We start from the raw sequence: 11,878 nt of genomic DNA on the forward strand, positions 1-11,878 counted from the left end.
ATGGCTCGTATCATTCTCTGTTCAACCTCGGTTCTCGGTCAATGTCCCTCTTGATTCTATCAAAGGGTCTGATAGGATAAAATGACCCAGAAGGAGCCCCAAGTTGGTCGTCTTCGATCCTGATCTTCGATTGATATCGATTATGCATATCGGCCCAAGTAATAGCTGGGTATTCTATCAAATTCTGCTTTAACTGTTGCGAAGCCACTGAGCTTCGAACATTGAGTCCTTGAGTGAAAGCTTGAAAGGCCCAATCATCGGCGAACGGTGGCAGGTCCATTCGTTCTATTTGGAATCAAGACACGAATTCTCTGAGCATTTCTTTGTCCTTATGCCTTACCTTGAAAAGGTTCAACTTCCTAGTTTCAACCTTGATGGCCCCGGCGTGTGCCTTTACAAAAGAATCTGCAAGCATAGTAAATGAGTCAATAAAATTAGGTGGTAAATTTTGGTCCCATATCATAGCTCCCTTTGATAGGGTTTCTCCGAATTTCTTTAGCAAGACAGATTCGATCTCGTCATCCTCAAGATCGTTCCATTTGATAGCACATGTGTAAGAGGTGACATGCTCGTTCGGGTCGATCATTCCATTATATATAGGAATCTCGGGCATGCGAAACTTCTTGGGAATTAGTTTGGGAGCCGCGTTGGGGGGGAAAGGTTTTTGCACGAACTTTTTGGAATCCAAACCCTTCAATATTGGCGGTGCCCCCGGGATTTGATCGACCCTGGAGTTGCAAGTTTCCACCTTCTTGTCGTTTGCCTCGATCTTCTTTTCCCCCGACTCAATTCGTTTTGTCAGTTCTTCGAGCATCTTCATGTTTGCAGGATCGACCCCCGATTCTTTCTCGCTCGATTTCCTTGAAGCCAATTCGATCCTGTGGACAATTTCCTGGGACGGTTCGGGCTTGATCCTGCTCGGTAAAATTAGGTGGTAAATTTTGGTACCATATCATAGCTCCCTTTGATAGGGTTTCTCCGAATTTCTTTAGCAATACAGATTCGATCTCGTCATCCTCAAGATCGTTCCATTTGATAGCACATGTGTAAGAGGTGACATGCTCGTTCGGGTCGATCATTCCATTATATATAGGAATCTCGGGCATGCGAAACTTCTTGGGAATCGGTTTGGGAGCCGCGCTAGGGGGGAAAGGTTTTTCCACGAACTTTTTGGAATCCAAACTCTTCAATATTGGCGGTGCCCCCGGGATTTGATCGACCCTAGAGTTGTAAGTTTCCACCTTCTTGTCGTTTGCCTCGATCTTCTTTTCCCTCGACTCAATTCGTTTTGTCAGTTCTTCGAGCATCTTCATGTTTGCAGGATCGACCCCCGATTCTTTCTCGCTCGATTTCCTTGAAGCCAATTCGATCCTGTGGACAACTTCCTGGGACAGTTCGGGCTTGATCCTGCTCGGTGGGTGATTTTGGTTTTGGAGCTGGGCTATTGCTGCCTGTTGAGCCTGCAACATTTCGAAGATCACCTGCAGGCTGGTCCCGCTCTCTTCGCCACCATGTGTGCTTTGAGCGGCTGATCGAGCATCCCTACGGATGCTGCCCTCGGGATCGATGGCCAAATTTATGTTGATGGCTACATGTGAGCTGACGTCGATTGGTTCTACAGCCAGAACTCCATTGGGGCCAACCGTAGGTACGTTGTTCCCTAGCGCTATGTTATCATTTTCGCTGTGATAACCGAAATCATTATCCAGGTGTAGGGGTGCTGACTGAGAGTTCGACATTTTGATCCTGGAATCAAAGATACTTCAAAGAAAAAGTGTAAAATAGTGTGTGTTATGAAAGTTTGTACCAGATAATCACTATTATCCTTAGCCCCACGGTGGGCGCCAAACTATTTACCCTCAAAATCAGATAACAATTGAATTTATACCCGGTTTTAAGAATACGTGATACAACTTGATACAAATTAAGAAAGCAAATTGATATTGAAATTGACGATAAAAGAATAAATGCAAACCACACGAATTGAACAACCTTGGCATTCGAGTTCGATCACCCTCGAACCCAGAAATGCTTCAACTGATGTATGAACAGAATAACAAGATGATAAGAATTAGAAATGACAGTATATTGCTTTGTGTTGCGTATTGCAATGTGTGTTACAAATGATCAAACCCCCTTTATATAGTAGGGGAGTCCTACTCTTGATACAATTCTATACAAGGTAAAAAATCTCATGATTTACTAATCAATCGGCCTCTCCTTGATACGTGCCGAGATTTCCACCGTGATCTCCAACCGATCGCGGATATTTTGGCCTTTTATTATTTGGCTCGACAAATTTCCCTCGATCTTGTTAGATCTCGACCTTATTCGGTCCCAAGGTCATGAGCTCAACGATGTAACTTCGCACCTCGACTCGATATAACTCGAGATCGAGCTCTAACCTGTCATGTTTCAGTCTCGATTGGTCACACAAAAGGCGAACCCAGTTTCGACCGTATACATACCTATTTACTATAATTGAGCTTAAGGGACGAAGTTGATTTTCAAAGTAATAATTACATAATTCAACTGCGTTGAGCCTAAAAAACTCAGTTGAGTTCGAGATTTGATCGAATATACCCAACTAAGTTTTTAACCGAATTGACCCATTTCGACTCTTTTCAAGTTGAGTTCGAGCTAGGATGAGCCCGGGGTGGCTCAGCCTTGTGCTAGGCCTAGTGAAGGCATTGGTACATTTAATTCATTTATTTAACTTTTTATTTTCTTTTTGGAGAAATAATCATTGTTGCCTTCGTAAAATAAGGAAATTTGAATCGAGCATATGAGCCAAGCTTGAGTTTGAGCTCCACAATATTTCTCAAATCCAACATCAAATTGAATCTAATTTCTAATTAAACTCGATACATAATTTAAATAGGGTTGAATTGTCAATATGAGCAAATTAATAGCTTCAATATGCATGAACAAAATGCTGTTAGTGGAGTTTGAATTGTCAAGCAGTCGAGCCTTCAACGTTGGAATATTGTCTATCCGTAAAATGGTACCGTTGAATTTATACGTGATTTCTAGACAAGTGAATTAATTCGATCATGAAATAATAAAAAAATTAAATAAATATGCAATACTTAGCCTTGAGATGAAAATAAAATAGCAGAAATAGTAGTTCCGGGAGCAGGGCTTCCGGACACAACAATGATAAAATCAAAAAGCCAGAGGATAAAGTTGTATAAGCTTTTAATAGGTTGTAGCATAAGTTTGCCAGAAAAATCGTGTCATTTATAATGATAACAGAGCTCACTATTTATAGCTGCACCTAGGAACAAGGTCCTAGGATCATGCCCTTTCTTTAATGTCAATTATAAGGGCCGTTGAAAAATGTGTAACAGTGGGCATGAATGACAAATTCATTGTAACGGACAGTGTACTAAATGCTGTAGAATATTTTCCATTAAATGCTGCAGGGTGGCAGGCATTTATTGCATCTTTATGAGCATCACTCTTTCCGGTAACAGATGGAATAATTGTCTTCGGTTTTAGCTATCCTCTGCCTTTGGATCCACGTGTCACTTTCTTATGCAATCACTTAACATATCATATTTTACCCTATACAGATAGTCCCCCTACTTTCCGGTGACATAACTTTGTGCCACCGGGAAATTGGTAGAAGCATTCTTTTTGGCAGGAATTTCTCTGACCCCCTCTGAAAAGCTTTTTGACGGTTGATTAGACGCACATCTCTCCGCATTTAATGCTCCGAACACGCGTCATCCCACGATTCAACATAACTTTTACTAGTTATCGAGGTAATTATGGCCACGAATTTAGCCGACTAAACCTTTACTTATACGCATCAGCCTCCTTTATTCACACCCTATAATTCTCCAAACTCTCTCAAACTCTCTTCATTCAATTTGCGCTCTATTCTTCAACCTTTCTTTAATTCTCTTCATAAGAAAAAGCTTTTCCTTCTTCTCTGATATATAATGGCTTCTTCTTCAAAAAATCTTAGTTCCTCAAAGAACAAAAACAAAGTTGATGAGGCCACTCCCCTATAGTGAGCACCATCATCCCCAGAACTTCCGTCACAACTAAAGACTTCGAAGAGAAATTTCCTTCTGCTAGCCCTCGTATATGGGCCGTTAGCAGATATCCTTCTTCCATTCGTCCTTCCAGTATTCCTGCTGTGAAGGAAGATTTTCATTGCTAGGATTTAGACATTATTGCTCCTGATCAGGCGGAGCGAGTAACCTTACCCAAGAAGGGTTTTACGTACTTTTATACGTATCCCTTCACTTTGGGGACATTTTCTTTGGGTGGAGAGCTTGACTCCGTTATTGCGGAGTTTTTACTCCGCTACCAAGTATATTTGGCATAGGTGAGTCCCTCCGTGTGGAGGATGATTGTTTGCCTTCGGCACCTGTGCCAAGAAACGGGGGAGGAGCTATCCCTAGCTCACGTGATGAACCTTTATTCCCCCAAGATCTTCCGTGGGGGGATGATTAACTTCAGCAAGCGAGGCCACCATGCATTGATATCCAATATGGATGATGATAATGACCGTGGGTGGATGGAACAGTTTGTTTCAGTTGCCACCAGTGACATCATCCCGGCCTCGGCTCCGTCTTTCCCGGAACTGTGGAACCACACTCGTAAGTATATAGTTTGCTTTTGCTTCTGTTAAGGACCATTCCTCGTCATTATTAACTTTTCTACCTTTACCTGTCTCAGTGACTCGGTGGGTTCCCCTAGGGTTAAGGGCTTGGACCAATGGGTTCGAAAATTTTGGACGTTACTAGGCCCGAAACCCGCACGTGGAAAGAGCTGTCCCTGAAATATAGGTGGAAGGCTAAAAATCATGGTAAGTTGAACTCATCTTGTCCTTATCTTTTCTTATGAGAAAGTTATCTGATTCTTCTCTCCTGTTGAATATAGGTCTACTCTAGGGCTCGGTCGTTGTCCCCGAGGAGGACATTTTGGCTGATCCTACTGATGCTGTGAGGCTGCTGCAGAAGGCTTTTTCATAGACAGGTGTCTCCAGGCCTGCCTCTGGTGTAAGTGCTTCTTCTCGGAGTCCCCGTCCGGAGAACAATCAACCAAAAAGAAGGCGTTCCTCTGCGGTCAGGGGAAAGAATAAGAGGGCGAAGAATGCCGCCCCCGAGTCATCTCCGGAAGTCATGGTGACGAGCCCTTCACCCGGGCTAACCATAGATACCGTGATGATTGACGATGATAGAGAAGCTAACAAGGATGGAGCTTCTCTACATAGAGGACGACGACCTTCCTCAACTCAACAGACTGCTCAATCTGTTGAGTTAGTTACACCAACCGAGGACGATGCCTCAACGCTTTGGGGGGAGTATGAAATGGTGGAAAATGCTAACTCCCATTTTCGGATCCCAGTTGCTGTGCCCGGTATTGTGGGGCTGAATATCGGGTCCCTGCCGTCTTCGTTTGACGAGCAACCAACAACCAGCACTGTGTTTGCTGCAGCTGCTTCTCACCCTTCAACACCATCAACTTCATCCCCTTCTTCACAAACTCTTCCACCAGCAACTGCTACATCATCTCCATCGGCCGCCTTTATCTGAGAAGAGGATGTTTCTCTCACCCAGTCCCAGTGTATGGGAATTTGGGGCAAAATTATGAAGCCCCCTCAGAAGATCCATAAGAAGGAGGAGCGTTACTCTCTCAGTCTCTACCGGATGCAATTTGCTATCCTGGCCAGTAGAACTTGCTAACTATCTAAAGCCTTTAGCTATAGAAAAAGATTGGGAAAAGATACAAGCTCTCTCGGGAGAGTGCTTGTTGAACAATGCCATGCACAACACCGCAACGGTAAACTCTTCATTTCCTTTGTCATTTCTCCCGTCTTTGATTTAGTAATAACTTGAGTTCGCCTTTCTTGTTTTGTAGGACAATTTCCTTGCTTCCAAGGGTCTCCAGAGGTTGATTCAGGAGAAAAAAGAACTTACCTCCGGGCGGGATCAACTTTTGGCTGAGCGGGACCAAACTGTTGCTCGCCTCTCGGAACTGGAAGCCAAAGCTGCTGAGGCCGTTGTGTTGGAGGCTCGTTTACAGCAAAGCGAGCAAGAAGTGGAAATCCTTAGCCAAGAGATTGCCCCGCTGAGGGTTCAATTTGAAGAGGCTAATGCCAAATGGGCTGAAGTCCATAATGTCGTTCTTGCTGCATCCGATCGCGAGGCTGCCTCCCCTGAGAGATTGACCAACTTGGAGGCAGCCTTGAGCTCCAAACTGAAGAACTGCAGCTGCAGGGGTGAAATATGCCAATTGGAGGAGAAGTATAGGAAGACCATTGAGCATAATAGAATTTTCAGCTCTACTTTTCGCGAACTCGACGTTAGCCTCAAGTCCATTAGATCCGCTCGGGAAAACCTTTCTGCCGAGGTTATCCAACTTAAAGAATAACTCAAGCACCGAGCGACTTCCCTTGTAATTGAAAAAAAATATGTTATGTACAGCATGAGGAGAAAAACCTTAGAAGAGGATAAAGCGGGTGCCATTGACTTTGACACCGAAATCACTAAAGCCCGTGAGCTAGAGTCAGCTGCTAAAAGGGGTCTCCCGACAGGGCCTGATGCTTCCGGTTCTTCTGGCTCCGGCTCCGGCTCCGAATCCGAATCCTCAGGAATTGAAGAGGAGCTGGAGGGCGAAGATATTGAAGGCCAAACAATAAGGGTCAAGATATTAAGCCAACGACAGATCTACCCACTTCCCCTATGGGCGCGGATGCTTCTCTTCCTCCGGGTTCCGGAGATGCTGTAGCTTAGCTTTTTATTTTTGTACCTGTGTCGTTATGGCACATTTATTGTGAATAAAAACATCTTTTTCTCAAGTATTGCATGAGTATTTATGTGTTTTTTAGTTTGAACACTTATGCAAGTTTTAATCTTTGCGTTCTTTCTTGCTTAAGTGTTTTACGCAAGTTTTACTATTTGCGTTTGATTATGCAAGGCTTTCGAGTTTCGGGTGTATTTTCCCTCGAAAGCATTTGAATTTCGGGCATAAGTTATTCTAAAATCAACCCTTTTTCGTGAGGGTTTTTAGAAGAGAGTGCCCTCTTATGTTTACGGTTCTCTTGAAGAGGACATCTCCTGTTCATTATGGCACTAGTATTTGAAGTACTTGTTTAACTTTCAAATGGCAAAATCAATTTATCGTTCAGACAAGAAATAAGATGGAAATAAAAAAGACTTTACTTTATTCCTTCCATTTTCAAAAAGTACATAAACATTCATTATGCTAAAAAGAAATTGCCATTTCTTGTGGCTAGCTTATACAACTTGTTTCTACGGTGATGGTTGCACAGTCCCCGGTCCCGATGATAAAACTATGTTTCCAGTTTTCGTAATCCGATCGACGTGGTAGTCAATGTTGACGTATCCTAATATCATTCCCCCCAGTGTTCGGATGCGAATTGGAACACTGGAAGTTTTGCACCTTTGAGGACTCCATTAATGAATTGCTAGATAATCTTCAGTTTGGTAACAAACTTTACTTCCCCTTAGGAATTTATGCTATCGAGCCAAAGACTATCTAACAATCCTCTAGTGGTGAACGGTCGGGTAACCTTTTCTTGATAGCAAACTTAATTTCTCGGTGGGAATTTTGCTATCGAGCCAAAGATTATCTAACCACTCCGGAGTGGTTCTTCGCTTGTGTACCTTGCTATTAAAGGTCTTATTGCTGCCGTTGAAACCTTCTTCGTAGTATGCTTTCCGTTGCTGCCTCATTAAAAACCTTACCAGAAAAATCCAATTGGGACAAAAACTAGACGAAGGGAAAAAGAGTGAAGCACATACTTTCAGTACAAGTGATGTTCATCAGCAATAATATCTCTTGAGGTGTGCCACATTCCAGTTGCTTGGCGACTTTTCTCCATCCTGATTCTCCAACTCGTATGAACCTTTTCCGGTGACAGCTGAAACCCGGTAGGGGCCTTCCCAGGTTGGACCTAGCTGAAACCCGAGTGTTTTGAGTTATTTTCCTTAGAATCAAGTCTCCCACTTTGAAATAACGGAGGTTGGCTCTTCGATTATAATATCTTTCTATTATCTGCTTTTGCGCTGCCATTCTTATATGTGCCAAGTCCCTGCGCTCATCGAGAAGCTCCAAGTTGATTAACATTGCTTCGTTATTTGTCTATTCACTTGCTTGAAAATATTTCAAGGTAGGCTCCCCTACTTCCACCGGGATTAAGACTTCTGCTCCGTACACAAGGGAGAAAGGAGTTTCTCCTGTGATCGATTTGGCCGTTGTTCGGTATGCCCATAACACTCCAGTAGTTCCTCGGGCCATCTACCTTTAGTTGCTTCCAATCTCTTTTTGAGATTTTGTATAATCACTTTGCTTGTTGATTCCTCTTGACCATTTGCGCTCGGATGATAGGGCGAAATGTGATTCTTTTGATTTTCAAATCTTCAAGGAACTTTGTGATCTTTGAGCTTATAAAATATGGCCCGTTATCACAGGCTATCTCTTTTAGTATTCCAAATCTGCAAATTATGTTCTCCCACAAAATATCCACCACCTCACGTTCGCCGATCTTCTGATAAGGACATGCTTCAACCCACTTAGAAAAATAGACAGTTAAAATCAAAAAAAATCTTACCTTACCAGGGGCCGGCGGTAGTGGTCCGACGATATCCATTCCCTACTTCATAAACGGCCATGGAGATAGAATTGGGTGTAATGGTTCTGCTGGTTGATGTACCAGTGGTGCGTAGCATTGACACTTATTGCATTTTTGCATGAAAGCCTTGGCGTCTTGTTCCATTCGGAGCCAATAGTATCCTGCTCTTACCGGTTTTAGTACTAAGGAGTCTACACCAGAATGATTTCCACATATTCATTTGTGGACTTCTCGCATAACATAATTAGCTTCGGAGGCTCCCAAGCATCGGGACAACGGGCCTTGGAAAGATTTTCTGTACGGTTGGCCTCATTTAAATCTATATCGCGCTGCTTTGGCGCACAACGCCCGGGATGCCTTGGAGCCTTCGAGCAACTTCCCGTGTTCGAGATAATCAATGATCTCATTCCTCCAGTCCCGGACCAAATTAGTTGTATTTACCTCATAGTAGCTATCTGCGTCCAGAACCAAGTGCATGAGCTGCACTACCATCCCGGAATCTGATCCCTTCATTTTCGTTGATGAACTGAGGTTAGCTAGTGCATCCGCTTCTGCATTTTCTTCCCTTGGAATATGCATAATTGACCGCTCCCGGAATCGAGCAAGCAGAGCCTGAACCTTCACTACGTATTGTTGCATGCGCTCCTCTTTGGTTTCGAAGATCATGTAAACTTGATTTACCACCAGCTAGGAGTCGCATTTGACTTCTATGACCTCAAAATCTAGTCCCCGAGCCAATTCGAGTCCTGCAATCAAAGCTTCATACTCTGTTTCATTGTTAGTAAAAGGGACCGTTCTTATGGCATGCCTTAGGGTTTCTCCTGAAGGCGTGGTTAATACTATGCCAAACCCAGACCCCTTTACATTGGAAGCTCCATCCGTAAATAAGGTCCAAATTTTCGATGTCGATTCTGACACCATCACCGCTTCTGTGGTTGCTAGAGGCAGCAATCCCGGACTGAAATCAGCCACAAAGTCGGCCAAAACTTGTGAATTAATCACAGTCCTAGGTTTATACTCTATGTCGAATTCACTTATTTCAACAGCCCATTTGGCCAATCTACCCGAGAGTTTGGGTTTTTGAAGGATATTCCGCAGGGGAAAGGTAGTCACCACAGCTATCGGGTGACATTGAAAGTAAGGTCTCATCTTCCGAGCGGTGACTACGAGAGCTAAGGCCAACTTCTCTAAATATGGGTAGCGAGTTTCTGCTCTCATTAAAATTATACTAACGTAATAAATGGAAGATTGTGTACCTTCATCCTCACGGACTAAAACGACGCTTATCGCTACTTCCGAGACTGCTAGGTAGATTAACAGTGTTTCACCTTCCTCCAGCTTTGATAGTAACGAAGGGCTTGATAAGGACCTTTTCAAATCTCTCAAAGCCTGCTGGCATTCCGGGGTCCATTCGAAGTTGTTTTTCTTTTTGAGCAACTCAAAGAAACGATGGCATTTCTCTGATGATCGGGAAATGAACCTGCTCAAAGCGGCCAATCTCCCTAAGAGCCTTCGAATTTCTTTCACGCTTGATAGATGGTCCGGGATGTCTTCGATGGCTTTGATCTTATTAGGGTTTACCTCAATCCCCCTTTGTGATACCAGAAATCCTAGGAACTTGCTGGAGCTGACCTCGAACGCGCACTTCTTGGGGTTAATCTTCATATTACTCTTCCTTAGAATGTCAAAAATTTCTTGCAAATGCTTAAGATGATCACCCATGTTCAAAGACTTAACAAGTATATCGTCTATATAAACTTCCATGGTTTTCCCTGTATGTTTTTCAAACATCTTGTTTAGGAACCGTTGATAAGTGGCTTCGGCGTTCTTTAGCCCGAAGGGCATCACATTTATAGCAATATGTGCCGAAATTCGTTATGAACAAAGTATTTTCCTTATCCTCCGGGTTCATCTTAATTTGGTTGTGCCCGAAATAAGCATCGAGAAAACTCATTAACTCATGCCCGACCGTTGCATCAATCATTTGATCGATGTTTGGCAGTGGGAACAAATCCTTTGGGCACGTCTTATTCAAGTCCTTATAGTCTACGCACATGCAAAATTTATTGTTCTTCTAAGGAACTACTACTATGTTAGCTAGCCAGTCTAGATACTTTACCTTTCGGATCGAACCGATATCGAGTAGGCAAGTTACCTCTTCTTTGACGGATTTATTCCTGGCCTCCGTAATAAGTCATTTATTTTGTCTTACCGGAGGGATGCTGGGATCCAAGCTTAACTTGTGTACAACCACTTCCATCGGGATACCTGTCATATCCGCATGTGACCACACAAAACAATCGACATTATACTTAAGAAATTCAATAAATCCAGACCTGAGCACGGGGTGCAGTCTTGTCCCCACATGGAATTTCCTCTCCAAGAACTTTTCAAACAATGCAACTTGATTAAGCTCTTCCACTGTGGACTTTGTTGCGTCCATCTCTTCTGGTACCTAGAAGTATCTTGGCACCTGATAAGATTCCGATGCTTCTTCCCCCTTGTTAACTTCACTTGATTCAGGAGCAAGCGCTGATTCCTATAATTGCTATGCCGCATGCTCCATCCCTTTGCTACTGGAGACCGAAATCGTATTCATATCCCTTGCCGCCGGTTGGTCGCCTTTTATCTGTTTAATCCCTTCGGGAGTTGAAAATTTCAGCAACTGATGATATATTGATGGTATGGCTCTCTTCTCGTGCAACCACGGTCTTCCCAGAATAATGTTGTAACCCATATCACCATCCACAACCTCGAAAAGGGTTGTCTTCATCACCCACTCGGCATTTGTGGGCAACAAGATCTTTCCTCGGGTCGTTACGTTTGCGAAGTTGAGCCCGACGAGGAGTTTTGTGCCCGGAATGATGCTTCCTTGGATTGCTCAAATACCCTCCATTGTATGCTATTGGCCGAACTTCCTGGATCCACCAGAACACGTTTGATTTTAAAATCTAATACATTTAAAGAAATTACCAATGCGTCGTTGTGCGGTAGCAACAATCCATTTGCGTCTTCCTCCGTGAAAGCGATGTCGTCCTCAACGACTTCCCAGAGCCTTTTGCCATGGGTTACTATTACCTTCGTCTTCTTTGCTGCCGAGAAGGTAACATGGTTAATCTCATTCCTCCCGAAGATCATGTTGATCGTCTGGCGCGGGGGATCTTCTCCTATTTTTTAGAGCTCCACGTTATCACGGTTGCGACCGAAATTGTTCTTGGCCCAGTTACTTAAGAATTCCCTGAGATGGCCATTTTTCAGTAATGT

This window comes from Nicotiana tabacum, chromosome 24, assembly GCF_000715075.1.
Source record: "Nicotiana tabacum cultivar K326 chromosome 24, ASM71507v2, whole genome shotgun sequence".
In the NCBI taxonomy this organism is placed as follows: Eukaryota; Viridiplantae; Streptophyta; class Magnoliopsida; order Solanales; family Solanaceae; genus Nicotiana; species Nicotiana tabacum.